The sequence below is a fragment of the Acomys minous genome, assembly GCF_964271855.1.
Source record: "Acomys minous genome assembly, chromosome: 10".
NCBI lineage: Eukaryota > Metazoa > Chordata > Mammalia > Rodentia > Muridae > Acomys > Acomys minous.
The window spans coordinates 112,310,805-112,324,600 of record NC_140491.1 but is presented as its reverse complement, the minus strand read 5'-3'; the positions used below and the strand labels follow the sequence as shown (position 1 = coordinate 112,324,600).

The window sequence follows — 13,796 nt, the reverse complement described above, 5'->3', positions numbered from 1 at the left end:
CATGTGGCAACTGTAGCCCGTAGCAGCGTGGATGACTTCCATTAAAGTGCAGAGGGGAAACCTTTTACCTTGGCGTCGTCAGATCGATATTTTTAAGCAGTTTGCTTGGCTGCTCGGTTGGGAACCAAGTGCAGAACAACAGTGGCTCCATGTAGGCCTGGTAAGAGCTGGTACCTGATATGCAGATATGTGTGTGTATATGTGTGTGTGTGTGTGTGTGTGTGTGTGTGTGTGTGTGTGTGATGTGGAACTAGACCGTGGAGTGACACAGAGAAGCCAGAGGCTTGCTGTCTGTATGAATCAGTAGGATTCAGTGGCAGCTGGGATACAGGTGAGAAGGTAAAGTGAACATCCAAGAAGCCCTCGTATTAAGATCTTGCTTACGCGATGACTTTCAGTGGCATGTCCTCTGGCCACTCTAACCCTTTTTGCTTCTCCTCCTAGAGCAATGGTGGTTGAGCCCACGGTGTTAGTATGTGTAAAGCATGGCTTCAGGAGTTCGGAAGTGCTGGTGAACATAAGAAAGTGGTCTGCCTCCCTGGAGGGTATCCTCTTCCTGTCCTGTAGTCTTGGGTTTTTTGGGGGGGGTGGGGTGTTTATTTACTTTTTGGGTTTCTGGGGGGTGTTTTTTCTTCCCTGGTAATTTTTTACAAATGTTTGTGTTTCTTACTAGCCTCTACTTTGTCATCCATATGTCTAATTGAGTGAGTGAGGAAGCGTGGATTAATGTGGCTAACCTGGCTTCTCCCTAGACAACCTTATAGGTTTGTCTGCTTTCCGTGTGCAGACTTGTGACAATGCAAAGCTACCATCACATCATTGAAACACAATAATTTTTACATTAAAAGCAGGTTATTTACACACTCAAGAGTTAGTCTGAAACAACTGACCCCTCCAGTGATATAATTAAGTTTGTCAGGGAGTCCCTGCATTTGTCAGGAGTTCATGAAAAATTGCTGATACTTGCAATCTCAGAGCACATTATCAACTACAACTCAGCTCACAACTAAGTGGGGAAAAGCTAAAATGCGTAATTCTCAGTAGAATAAAATGATAATTTCTGATTTCCAAAAATTCAACTATATTAAATTTCATAAGATTTGTTTTGTGAATTTATACCAATTATAAATTGACAGTTTATCGGGATCATGTTCCTGTTCACAAAAAAGTAAGCACTTTTTCACACACAGGAAAATGAGACCTGGTTATGGCTCTCAACATACAACAAAGACCATGGTTCAGGCTGTCTAAGGAAGACAGGCCATACACAAGAGAATGCTGCCTCCATTTCAAGCCCATTGTGATAATGTTGCCATAGAGATGCTGTTGCTAGCACATTGCTGTATTGAGTGCATCTACCCAAAGGTTCACAAAGTTCCTGGGGGTGTGTCCAGGAATTCAGTGCTCACCTGTGATTTCATGTTCAAGGAAAACGCTTCTGAGTTCTGGAGTGCTGAGCTTTGAATGCAGGGCTGGGGTTACAGATGGTGGAGTGTTTGCCCAGCCTGTAGGAAGCCCTTGTTCCAACTTCAGTATCCAGTACACTAGGTGTGTTGGGACAAACCAGTAATCCCAGCACTCAGGAAATAGAGTTAGGAGAATCAGAAGTTCAAGGTCATCCTCAACTATCTAGTAAACCTGAAGCTAGCCCAAAATATAAGGGGCGCTGTCTCAAAAGGAAAACTAAATGGACCCCCAATTGTAAGGGGGTTAGTCCTGTACTCTTGACGATGTTCATCATTATCAACAGGAAATAAGACCATACAATTGCAAGGTTCTTATAGTGAAATGTAGAGGCTGTTCCCTTCGTCTCATTCATTTATTCAAGATATTTCATGGAGTGCCTTCACGGTGGGCAAAGCAGTAAAGCAGATCTCCTCCCTAACTCCAAGGAGCTTAGCATTCTATAGGGAAGAAGGTATCACAGAGTAATATACCACCAGCAGAGAGTACATTTCAGGCTTAGAAGAAAACAAGAGACTTTTTTTTTTTATATATGAAGCTAGAGAGCGCCTTCCTGAGAGGGGAAAATGGCATAGAAAATAAACAGAAAGGACTTAAAATAAGACAAAGAAAGGAAGCACATCCTGGGAGGTATAACATGAACAAAGTAATAGACACAAGAAAGTATGCCCGCCCTAGAAACAGCTGCTGCCTCGAGCAGTGAACATCCCTGGGTCATCACCCTATATCTGGCTGGCACTGTCTGAGGGCCAAGAGTTAGGAGTCAAATAAACAAACAAAAGTAGGCATTGCTCCTGATGGAGACCTCTGTTTTAACAGATTTTATAAGACACGAAGGAGTAAGTCGCTCTGTTGTGCCTGAAGACAGCAGCAGAAGCTGAGGTGAAGCCATTGGAAGGGAATCCTGTGGTGATGGGGGAGGGGTGCTGATGATAAGTCAGCGAGTCCTTCAGTAGTCTAGGCACTGTAATAAGAATTTACAGATTATTTCCCTCGGCTCTGCCCAGCAGATACTATTCTTATTTTATCCTTACTCATCAGCTGAAAGAATTATATTGTTAAGGGCAATTAATTCGTGAAATATTTCAGTTAGTAAGTAGCAGAGAGGAGATTTGTATGGGCATTTTGAATCTCAGGCCTATAACTCTCAGAAGGAAGCCACAGAAAACACTTGAATAGGAGACTGGTTGATTCAAGGTGCTTTTTAAGAATTCCACTGGCTAATATTGAGTACAATGGGTAACATGTTAGTGCGCTGGAAATTGTGATGAGTCCCATCTGGGGTACCACATGTTTTAAGGAAACTGGGGTTTGCCTCTCAAGAGTCTTAGTTTCCTTAATAAAGGAATTTAAAAACAGACTCAGTAGGGTGTTCGAGGATAAATGTATTAAAGTTGAAAAGAAAAACCACGAGACAAATAAGCTGTAAATCTTGGTAGCTGCTTTGAGAAGGGAGATGGGGAAGAGAAAGAGAGACTGCCCTTTGAGTTAGGCGGGGAGGCAAAGCAGCCACATACAAAAGGAAGATAGTTCAGAGGAAGAATAAAAGTGCCCAAACTATGGGAGGAAGGATATTTAGGCTCTATCTAGGCAGCATCTGAAAGAAAGGAATATGAAAGAAAGAAAAAAAAATGTAACAATGTAGCTTCCTGTGTGGAGACTCAGAATGGGTGAGGGACTTAACATCCACTGACAGCAAAGATGCTGGGAATGAAAAGCACATTCTCATTAAAGCAACAGTTGTTTCTTCCAGCTCTTCATCACATTAGGTGGATCTGCCTTCCTGAGGGATGGGTCTCTTAGCAGGACACTGACCTGTCCAACTAGATTAACTCTTGTGCTTTGAGTAGCTTGGAATGTTAGTTCTCCACCCAGGCCAAAGGTAAGGATCTTTTTCTTTTCCTGGAGGAAATGGTGTTCCCTTAATGGCCTCCAATGCTACATTAGTAACATATAGACACTATTACATTAATTCATTCATTCATTTATTCATTCAGAATATTTCCTTGAGTCCCGTCTATACCTACTCCTATGCCAACTGCAACGTTAGCAAGCAGCTAGTGTGGGCCTCAGGGAGGGTGGCAGCACACGTGTGAAGAGTGGAAGAGGAACAGCTTAGGTGCGGGGTTTGTATTCTACTGCTGGTACAGAGGTCAGGAAGGACCAATTAGAGGATTTTAAACCATGCTTTTTTTAGGCTGGAGAAAATGGGAGTGTAGGCTACTCTTGAGAGGAGTTAAAAATCGAAGTAAAGGAACAAATATTTAGAATTGCAGTTCATAGGATGGAGTAATTTAAGAGTATAATGACTTTAAAAAAAAAAAGATGTTTGGTAAGGTCTTTGAGTGGGCAGGCAGCATTGGCACAAGGTAAGCAGCTGCTGCTGATCCATCCGGAACTCCTCCCATCCTTTAACCACCTCTCAGCAGAGCCTTTGTCTCTCCCAGTCTCCCTCCAGACCTCTTGAACACGCAGGCACCACCCACCAGCTTAGAGAGTCTATTTGCCTCAGGTTGCCTGGAGGTGGGGCTTGTTAAAAGAACAAATTGCAGTGCCCTGGCCCCAGGAGCTTGGGATGGGGCCTGGGAATTTGTTTTTTATATTCATTCTGGGGAGATGCTGATGTAGCTCCACTGGGGCCCACGCTCTGTCAACACTGACTGAAGCCAGACATATATAGAAACCTACAAATAAAGTTTGAAGATTCACTGGTTGCACACCCAGAGATAGTTCTGAAAAATACTCCAAGAAGCCAGCCCAGAATACTTTGTCTAATTCCGCCCTGGAGGAATGCTTTGAAGGAAATGTGTATGCTCTCTCTACTGAGCCTTGGGCTCCTTAAGAGAGCCCAAGGGTGAAAGTTCAATATCACAAAAAAGGCAGAATCCCAGCATGCCTGCCTTTTACGTTAATCTTTGGAGACTAAATATTGTGTGAATAGGGCATACACACCAGTGTTGGAGGGAATAGCTCAGAGCTAGCCCACCATGTCCCATCTAGAATATTCATGCCTGAGCTAATGGAGCCTGGAGAAGCACACAGCTTCTAGGAGCTGATGTTGTAATAATCACCACATCTGATTTTTATATTAGGCTTTATCTTTCTTTCCCTGGTCATAATTGCACAAACCTGACATGATTCTGTACATCTGAAGTACTGGCTCTCAGTAGCAATTGCACGAAGTTGCCCAAGGCGTGTGCAAACACCCGTGAGATGCCCTCTAAGCGAATTTACCTGTATTGGTGGCAGAACAACACACAGGCCCCCATACCAGTCACAGCCACACTGTGCAATGTGGACAGATCCCATCTCACCTTTACTCTGACCACAGAGCCAAATGCCACGAGATGGCGGGTAGCGTTAGTTAAACATGGGAGTAATAATGTATCATTTTACCCCCAAGCCTAGACAAGTGCTAATTTCAACATGATAATTCCCCCACATAGCCGAAATTAGGGTTTAGAGTTGGAATGCATAGACATCATTGCTAATGTTGTCAACATCAAATTGTCATCAGCTTTAGTCTCTTTTAATTATATGCTCCAAATCTTAACTTAAACCTAAATTTCCATGGGAAAGAAAGCACTTTTTTTTTTTCAATGCCAAATGGCTTGTAAATAAACCACTCTCTGCTAACAGAATACAAATCAAGTTCATCTGGAAACAGGTTCTGCTCAGAAATACAAAGCAAATTTAAATTTTAGATCCGGCTGCCTATTTAGGAAAAAACAAAACAACCTCTTGAAGTCTAAGTGATACCGAGAATTCCAAATCATTGTGGTAAATACTTTGTGAGCATTGAGCTGTGTTATTGGGGGAGAGACAGGTATCTGATTCATCTTGCCTCAGCGGAGTGCATTGGGGGGGGGGCGGTGACAGCTGAGAAAAATTACAATAGAGAAAGTGATTGTCAGTCTTTTAGGATATATTTGGTTGGATGTCGTCAGAAGGTAGCCGGCCCTCTCCCTGGAGTCACGTTGCAAACACTCTTCCCCTGTAGTAATTAGAGCTAGGCAGCAATTACAGGACTTGCGATTTGTTCAGATGCACTGCTGGCTGGCCGTTTCCTAGAGCCGCATCTTGCAGCAGCACCGGGTTGAAATGATGGAAGAATTTATCTCTCAGTGTAAAGCCGCCGCCGCGCACCATGCGTGAGGGAAGGCGTGAGCGGGGACTGTAATCTTTAAAGTGAAGGTAAGCATTGTTGACTGACTGCTCAGCACTCACACCGCAGAGAACTTCTCCACAAAATGTGTGACAGGAATATAAAATTGTTCAAAGACGCTGCAGAGAAAGGAAACCATCATATTGGGGTGGGGGTGGGCGGCGGGTAACACTTGGCTAAATTTAAGACCCAACCACCCCCACCTGCTCAACTGATCTTATCTCTGGTTTTCCTTACTTGTTTGTGTTTAAAGTTTATTATTGAGGCACTTGGCTAAATATCATAAAGATGGGGTTGGATGACTTCCCTGCACTGTCTGTCTGTCTGAGTTACGGCTCTTTTTCCTTTTGAAGTTTGTCTTAGAGTATCTGCTGGATAAAAAACTAAAGTGTCTATTTAATCCAAGTGTGTGAGAGTTGCCTCTCCTCTTTCTCTTGTCTTCTAGCCGTCTCTCTGAGCTGAGGGTGCTCCCTGTCACTATGAATGAGTCAAATAGTGACTGGGCCTCCTGCAATAAAGTGGAGTGACAGTGACGAGGGTGACTTGTGCTCTCGTCATGCGATTTCTATGACAGGCTGTAAGGGTCCATCTAGTTTAAGTCAAACTCAATGGTTTCATGTTTGTTTCAACTCCTGGGCATGGAACCCTCCTGGGACAGCTCATAAGCTTAGCTCCCCCAGAGGGAGTAAGTAGTGTCTGCTCCAGGGGAGTGGATTTTATGTGTAAAAAAGGTGTTTTTGACAACCTCACTCCTACTTGAAAGTTACCACTTTGTTTTCCCCTTTTCCTTTCAATATTGCTGTTTGTAAAACATGAATAAATGTTACTGTCAGGAAAGGACCTGGGAACCCTGGGCAGCGGGAAGATGTTTTTTAATCTCACAGTCCCAGTGGAATTTTAGGTGGTTTGGAAAACATTGAAACAGCATCAAGTTCTTTGTATTCTGCCTCACTGGTGGATTAGAGGTGTAAACACAGAGGGTTCAGTGAACTCTTGCAACAAAAACTAGTGTCTTAAAGCCAAAGCTCGTTAATTTTCCCAAGGTCCTTCAGGCTATGTGATGTGTGACCTCTTAGGCTTTGCTGCTCAGTGCAGCCATCCCAATAGGCTAGCACCTGGTCTGAGGATTTTTGTCTAGTCCTTTCTCTACTGTTATTACCATTTTGTATGATGGCATCCTTTTCTTATTACCATCTGTTATGTGTGCATGTGATATGTGTGTGTTCATATGTGTACATGCACACTCCCACTTTCATTTTGGGTTAGAGTTTCCTATGGAACCTGGAGTTCACTGACTGAACAAGACTAGCTGGCCAAGGAGCTCCAGGGATCCAACCTCAGGTCCTTACTCTTGTACAGCAAGCATTTTGCAAACTGAGCACAATGCCATACATCTTATTAAATATATTAAATATGTCAAAACCATGATCCCTAAAGTGAAAAGCAGTAAGTTTCTATGACTCCAGAACACAATGCTAAGTTTCCATAAAAATATGCCCTAAAGGTCCATGGTACATTTCCAAAATACACACTAAAATTCTACGGTGCATCTAAGTTCCTAACTTGTCCCACTATATGACAAGTTCAGTAGATACCACTGTGGTAGCGCATAAGAAATCAGTCCTCAGTTGCTGCAGCCAACACTTGAGACACAGCCACAGATGTGCCTAGTTGAATTGTTGTGTCTTGACCAGATCCTTGTGTCCTCTCAGTCTCATCATTTATAATGAAATAATGAAAGCAATAAAAATAGAATTAACACAGCAGAGCTGCAAAGGAGGTGGAGACAAAAGTTCATGGGTACTTTCTAGTTCCCAGTACTATTGCAGTGCAGGATGGACAAAGAGACAGTAAGACAGCACAGACAGAGGAAGAGATGGGAGGCAGGAAAGGCTTGCAGGTTGGGAGTCAAGGTTGGGGTCGGGGCTGGCAATGGATAAGCGAAAGACAGAGATCTGGCTTGTTAGAAAAAAAGAGACAGACAAAGCAACCCAACTGAAAATGCATAGATATTATGCAATTTTGGAACTTTACACGGAATATACTTCATCAAATAAATTCAATGAGCATCAATCCCATGTTTATGGTGGGTTTTTGTTTCCTGTACATTGGTGTCTTTTAAGGCACACAGTGCTTAAAAAGCTATGTGAAGTCCAGAAGAGAGCAAGAGTTAAAATAAATGGTTTCTGAAAGAAAACATTTCCATTCCTGTGCTGCCTTGTGCCATAAATCATTGACAAGAAGAATAATGAGGACTATGATAAAATTCTTTACTTTTGTGGAATTCCTCATTGCGAGCCCATTGTGTCCATCACGCCCCATAGTTTTCTGATGAGCTAAGTATTGCACAGAGTAAGCAGTTCCAAGAGAAGAAAGCATACAGAAAGAAGCCAGTAGGAACCTAGGAAATTAGTTTATTGAGTGAGCAAGGGAGAAATATTTGAGAAGTCCAATAGATATTCCATGTAAGAAATACTATCTAGCTTTTTAAAAAGAAATCACATCACTTGCAGTAATATGGATGAGACTCAGTATGATGAGCTAACTAGATAAGCCAGTCAGAGAGAAAAATGTCACACACCTTCTATGTGGAATCTTTAACAAGATTCAAAAGCATAAAAACAGAATAGCAAGGAGCTTACCAGAGATGAGGGAGCAGGGAGCGCAGAGGGCAGTGCAGGCCAGAGGTGCAGACCTGCACTTACGTAGGAAGAGTAAATCTAGTGATTGCACAGGCCGCACAACGATGCCTCTAGTTAATGATAACGTTTGGCGTACTAGAGATTTTCTGAGACTAGATTACAGGTGCCCTCACCACACACAAAGGTAACTGTAGGATGCTGTTAAACTCCTTACCTATAATAAACACCTTATAATGCTGGCCATAATACACACTATTTACATAATGTTAGGAAACATTTTACTACGTGGAGAAGGACGTTGAGAAAACATTGAAGTCGAGTTATAAGATTAAAAACTGCAATGACTTTGATAACTATGTTCTTTAAATTAAAAAGAATGAAGGGGAGGGAAGAAAGACGGAAGGATGGACAGACAGACTTGGGAGATAGCCTAGTCAGTAAAGTTGCCTTGTCAGGACAGCCTGAGTTCAATCCCTAGAACCCAGTGAAAATACACCAGGCATGGTGGCTTGCACTTGTAACCCCAGGGTTGGAAAGGCAAAAGGACATTCAGATCCCCTGGCCAGGTGGCCTAACCTACTTGGTGAGAACCAGATCAGTAAGAAAACCTGTCTTAAAAAAGAAAAGTCAAAAAATAAAAAATAAAAATAAAAACAAACAGTAATGCGTTTGAACTACATTCAAGGTTGTCCTGTGGACTTCATACACACATGTGCAACACACACAGAGGGGAGGGGGGAGGGGGGAGGAGAGGAGGAGAGGAGAGGGAGAAACAGGAAGAAGAAAGAAAGCCCGTAAAAGAAAAACTAGAACAAAGGCCATGTAATCGTACCTGAGTAAACACCACACACAGGGCAAGGATGTCATCTCTGAGGAATCACTTCCAGTGCAGACAGCCGTGGGGCATTCAGGCAGGGGCCTTATCTGATGCTATTTTGCATATCACTCAGGGCTCAGGAACTGCTGCTTGACTGAAACAAGTAGACTCAATTGCTAGGATGTCAAGGGTGGCAGAGATCCAAGAAGTCAAGCCAGGCTTTAGCCCAGTCTGCTAAACACCCACGGAAGCCCCTGTGGAGTGTAAGCACCCTCGTCTACAGGAAATGTCCCATTTGTCACGGTGAAGGTGATAGCACGGTATTCTTGGAGGAGTTCAGTGCTCTGCGTTACCAGGTTGCTGCTACTCCTATACTTTCTTTTTCCTTTGTTCTGTTTTTTGTTTGTTTGTTTTGGTTGTTTGGTTTGGTTTTCCAAGACAGGGTTTCTCTGCGTAGCTTGGCTGTCCTGGACTCAACTTTGTAGACCAGGCTGGCTTCAGACTCACAGCAATCCGCCTAACCTCTGCCTCCCAGGTGCTACACAAGAAAAAGGTGATGGTGTGGGCATCCCAGGAGATAAAACTAGGAAATTCTAAATAAGGAAATGGTGTTGATTCCATACCTTGCTGCAAATCTCAGGCCCGCTCAGCCACCGTCCTTCCTTCCCTCTCCCAATGTCAGCCCTAATACCACCTCATTACTCAAACCTGCCTTCCCCACCCACTGGTATCACGGTGAGGTTACACACTCCAGCGACAGGATTCCCTGAGGATATCACAGTGGTCTCCATGTTCCTTGTGGCCCTGAGTGTCAGCTGGGAGCCATCTCTGCTCCCAGCAAAGAATGGCTTCTTTCATGGTAGAGAGAACCAGAAGCGCATCCCCTTTGATGATGGCCACCACAATTGCTAACAGTTCACTGGCAGTTTTTCTGAATGCCGGGTAGGCCATGAAAAGGCACATGCGCAAGGGGCCACGGTGGTTTTTGCTGTTTCTATCTGTTATTCCCAGCTGTGCTTTCTGGGAGTCTATTGCTTTGGTGGGGGCAGGAGACAACAACAGGTTTTTGTTTTTCATCACTTTGAAGTGTTTGGGTAACATTTAAACCTAGGAAACCTTTACCTCTTTTACTAAGGTAGGCGTAGAAGGCTCAGGCAGAGCAAACATTAATTGTGTTTCCTTACATTGAGCAAGCCTTGGGGAGGGTATCTTTTTTAAAAAGAGTATAAATTATGTAGACCACAATTCCTTCCCCCACCCACCCCTTTTTAAGCTCTTAAATATAAATAGCCTAACTATTGAAAGCAGGAACTGAGATTCTTCCCCACGAAGGCATGACGCATTTTTTGAGTCCTGGAGCTACAGTGGACAACACTAGCTGGTACATTGAACTCCTCAGCAGCTGGACCCAGCCCCTTTCCTCCTGGCCTTTTAAGGAGAGCCAGAGGCCAGAAGGGCCTGCTGCGTTGGCCTGCTCCAGCAGAAGACCAGTTTCCATTGCTTGGGGAAATGTCTCTTCAGAGACACAGTTAATGGCAGCTCCAATGGTGCTTTCATATGAACCCACTAACCCAAGTGTGGGGGTCCCCTACTACTGCAGTGCTGTTTGGATTTGTTATATTGATCCAAGCCGTGCACCAAAGCCTGGTTTTAATGGGCCCCGTTGTTCTCTCCTTTTCCCTTTGGGGAAATTAAAAGACTTAACTCAAAACGAGGTGTCGCCATCAGTCTTCTGCTTTCCGGTAAGCTGGGGAGAAATGCCAGTCCTTGGCCACATCAGTTTTTCTTTTATCAGAATTTTTTTTCCTTCCATTATTCAGAGTGACAAAAAACTGACACTGAAATCCCCCTTTTAAAAGGTGTTTTTGTTGTTGTTGTTTGTTTGTTTGTTTGTTTTTCCTATTGAAATTCAAAGTGAGAAAGCAAATCAGACCAAGCCACACTTAAATGATGGACACAAAGGACGCTTTCTCTGGTGGGTGAGATATCTAACCTCCCTTCTGAGAGGTAGAGGCAAAAACAACAAGAGATCAATGACGTCTTCAGCAACACAGTGAGCGCACACACTCAGGGCCAGCCTGGGCTACAAGAGACCAACCCTCCCCCCCCATCTCAACCCTTCTTTACGTGCAACCAGAGAAAAAGGTGATAAAAATAACTTGCGATTCTTAATACAACTTAGGTTGTACCAACTTAAATATTCAAAATGGTGACACTGGGCTACTCTTCACCAGTCAGGTGCCAGAGTGAAATCCTATTTCACTCAAATAAAATGTAAACTATATTTATCCAAACCATATTTACTTCTGATATTATGAGATAGAACTTCAGTGGGAATATTCGATCACTTGGGAAACGCTGTGTCTTTTTTAGGAAAGTCTGTATTTTTAGGACACTAACTAAAATAAGCCGTAGCTCTACAGTGCAGCTCGTTTTCTAGGGGGCTATGTGAGGACAGCAAACCCTTGCTGTGTTTGTCACAAAAAGCTTTGAGACTGCACTGAAGTCTGGATGCCAAGGCTAAGAGTCACTAGGCTGCATGGCTTAGGACCATCTCCCTGAGTCTTTTGGCAAAAAAAGAAAGAAAAAAAAAAGTCACCAGGCTGCTGTGACCTCTCAGCCATGCCTGTCCTCAGACAATTTTAGTACATCTGTGTCTGGAGATCATGCTGGCTTCTCTAAACGCTTGGTAATTCAGGACCCAACACGTGACATTCCCTTTGATAAGTCGGGTGTATTAAAACGCTGCTCTCAAAGCTTGGAAGGCATCTGTAAAAGCCTGTTCTCCTCCTTTGAGTCTTCCATTTTGCACAGCTCTGCTTCACACTACTGGGAAACCAGTTGAGGAACTATAATAAAGCTGAACAGTTTCTAATTCAGTTTTCATCACCGATACTTCAATTGTGTAAGGCTCCTATTTTTCCCAATAGATCCCAACTGCAGCAAAGCATGTCACACGCTTACCCAAACCATAATGCGCACTACATAGTAAATAAACCTCACTCACTCTTTCAACACTTAAATACAAGAAATGCAGTATGCGGGGCCAGATAGAAATCAATCGCTACCTGGCTGTGTGTACTCTACACCACAGCATGAGAAAAGCCATGTTCCCGATGAATTCATCATTTCGTATAAAAGCTACGCGTTACGGCCAAACCAAACCGGAGGACATCGTGTCTTACAATCCATCACGGCAAGCTTCACCGCCGCTTCCTCACGCAGAACCTCTTACTGCTTGCACACCGGAGCGGAGCGCAGGGATGCCAAGGAGTCCTTTGTAAATGCAGCATTCCCCCACCCCCACCCCAAGCTCTTGCAGTGGCAGATACCGAGGAATCGCTTTGCAGGCTAAGGCAATCGGAGAACATGAACTGTCCCCGAGGCCCGCCCAGAAGCCAGCCATTAAAAATTATGTAGACTCAAGAGGGCTGGAGAGGTAGCTCAGAGGCTAAGAGGACCCAGGTTCAATCCCCAGCACCCACATGAAAGCTCGCAAGTATCTGTATCTCCAGTTCCAGGGAATCTGATGCCTTCTTCTGCCCACCCCCACCCCCACTTCCCGTTGGGCACAAGGCACATAAATGGTGCATCTGTTTGCATACATGTAAGCGAAACACTCCTATATATTAAATGAAATGATTTTTTTTAATCATATAGCCTCAGACTTCCAGGTAGACACTAGCCCCTTGGATAGCATTGGATGTCAATCCTCCTTTCCTAAGGCCAGCAAGGAAGTCCCAACATCATGGGATGACTATTAACTGACAAGTCACTTGGATGAGCACCATCAGCTTGGGCATGGAAAAGGGAACGCAGATCTCACCGAACACACTGTAAAAACGTGACAATATTTGGAAAAGTCCTTTTATTGAAGAGATTCTTTTTTCCTTTTAAAAATAATTTACTTAATCTTATTTTATGTTCATTGGTATGAAGGTGTCAGATCCCCCTAGAAATGGAGTAACAGACAGTTGTGAGCTACCATGTGGGTGCTGGGAATTGAACCCTGGCCCTCTGGAAGGGGAGCCAGTGCTCTTAACCACTGAGCCATCTCATCATCCTTGAGAGTCTTTGTTTTTTTCTGATTTGTGGAGATGTTTTCTTAACAGTACTGATCCTGTTTTTAAAAACAGCTGTTAATGTATGCAGAAAGGCACCCTGGGAGCTCCACTGGTGTAGTAGGTTAGCACACAGGACTTCACAGAACGTGAAAAACAGCACAGCAGTGTGCCTGGACCTCAGGTGAAGGAGGGGGCGTTTCTAATGTCTGGGAGATGCCCTAGTTCTGTACTGCAGTCACTCCACTTTCCACCTCCTCCCATCCTTTCCTTAGAGGCAGCCATGCTCCCAGCCACATAGGCTGAGTGTGCCTACCTGTGTGCTGCTCGTAATGGCATCAGCTGTGCCTACTCCTTTACTTCTTTTCTCCACAACATTATTTTCCCCAAGTGTTCTATTACTCACTATTGGATATAATTTGATATTGATTTTGTTCTCACTACCAAAGCCCATTGTTATGAATGTTTTGTTGTATAAGATCCCAGAATCATTTTACTCTTTCTGTAGTTTATAGGTTAATTGACTATTTTCCAGTTGGGACTACTGCTTCTATGATTATTCTATAATTCATACTGCTTCTGTCCGGCATCTATCTGGAAGCAGAATTGCCGACTCATGGGGGATGATGTGCTAATCTTATTGGGGA

The 13,796-nt window shown here is 43.7% G+C and overlaps 1 protein-coding gene across 6 annotated transcripts in view; it reads left to right on the top strand.

Moving 5' to 3' along the window:
• Positions 1–13,796, top strand: part of ZNF385B (zinc finger protein 385B) — a 384,275-nt gene that overhangs the window by 273,099 nt on the left and 97,380 nt on the right. The window contains exon 1 of one of the 6 annotated variants that reach the window (XM_084799811.1): positions 5,399–5,658. The exons of the other annotated variants lie outside the window; for them this stretch is intronic. The gene's annotated coding sequence lies outside the window, so the exon portion shown is untranslated. Of the gene's footprint in view, positions 1–5,398; positions 5,659–13,796 lie in introns of those variants that run through there. 6 annotated transcript variants of the gene reach the window in all.